Here is a 1,097-nt window from a genome sequence, read left to right as displayed (position 1 = left end):
TAAGGTATAATAATAATTAACACAGGCGCTAGATAGTAACCTATAAATAATAATATAATTTATAAATAATTTATTTTTTTTTATATATTAAACGCAGGGCGTAAAGGGGCGCTTTTTAATAATTTATGCTATAATTACCTTTATATTACTAAATAATATAAAGGTAGTATTTAGGTGTTTAACCCGTAATTTTAGCTTTTATATTAATGGTATTTTAGCTAGTGCTTGCTAGTAATAGTTACTTATAATTTTAATATAGTTTATAATATACTACGCGGCCAGGGCGCCAGGCAATAGTTTTATAATAAAGTATAAAAATATAATAAATAATATAATTATAAATTATTTTTTATAATAATATATTAAAAAAATAATATAATTAGGTTTAATTTTAAAAGGTAGCTATATTAATATATAACTTAATATTATAAAGTTAAGTTTTAAGTATTACAGGGATAAATAAGGTAATAGCTATTTATTACTTATTAAAAGTAAAATATAACTTAAATAATAATAAAATAAAATTATAGTGTTTAACTAGCAGGTTATAAATTATAATAATATACTTTAGGTAAGGCTTTTAAAGTTATTAAGTAATTAATTTTATTAGTTTAAAGTTAAATAAAAGGTATTAATAAACTAAAATAATATTAATACTTTATTAAATACTTGCCTTTAAACACTAAATCTCCGCCTATGGTTTATATAAGCTATTTTTAATAATATTTATAATTAACTATACTTAATAAGTTAAAGTAAATTTAAATTTTTTTATTATTAGGGTCTAGCCCTAGGGAAAATAAATTAAAAAAAATTATTTATTTATTATTATTATTATATTTAACACCCTTAAAACTAGCTTTATTAATAAGATTATTTATTATAAGGGCTATAACACGGGACATAGTAACTAGCCCGGCTATAATAATATTAAAGTTTATTATTACTATAATTATAAGCTAATATAAATAATAGGTAAATTAAATAACATGTATAAGCAGGGTAGTAGTATTTACTTTTTTTTTTTTTATTTTTTTATTTTTTTTTTTTATAACCTTTTTAGCCTCCTTTTTTTTATTTTTTTTAGCCTTTTTTTT

Source organism: Aspergillus mulundensis, assembly GCF_003369625.1.
Source record: "Aspergillus mulundensis strain DSM 5745 chromosome Unknown scaffold_14, whole genome shotgun sequence".
NCBI classification, from domain to species: domain Eukaryota; kingdom Fungi; phylum Ascomycota; class Eurotiomycetes; order Eurotiales; family Aspergillaceae; genus Aspergillus; species Aspergillus mulundensis.
This window is presented reverse-complemented; position numbering follows the sequence as displayed.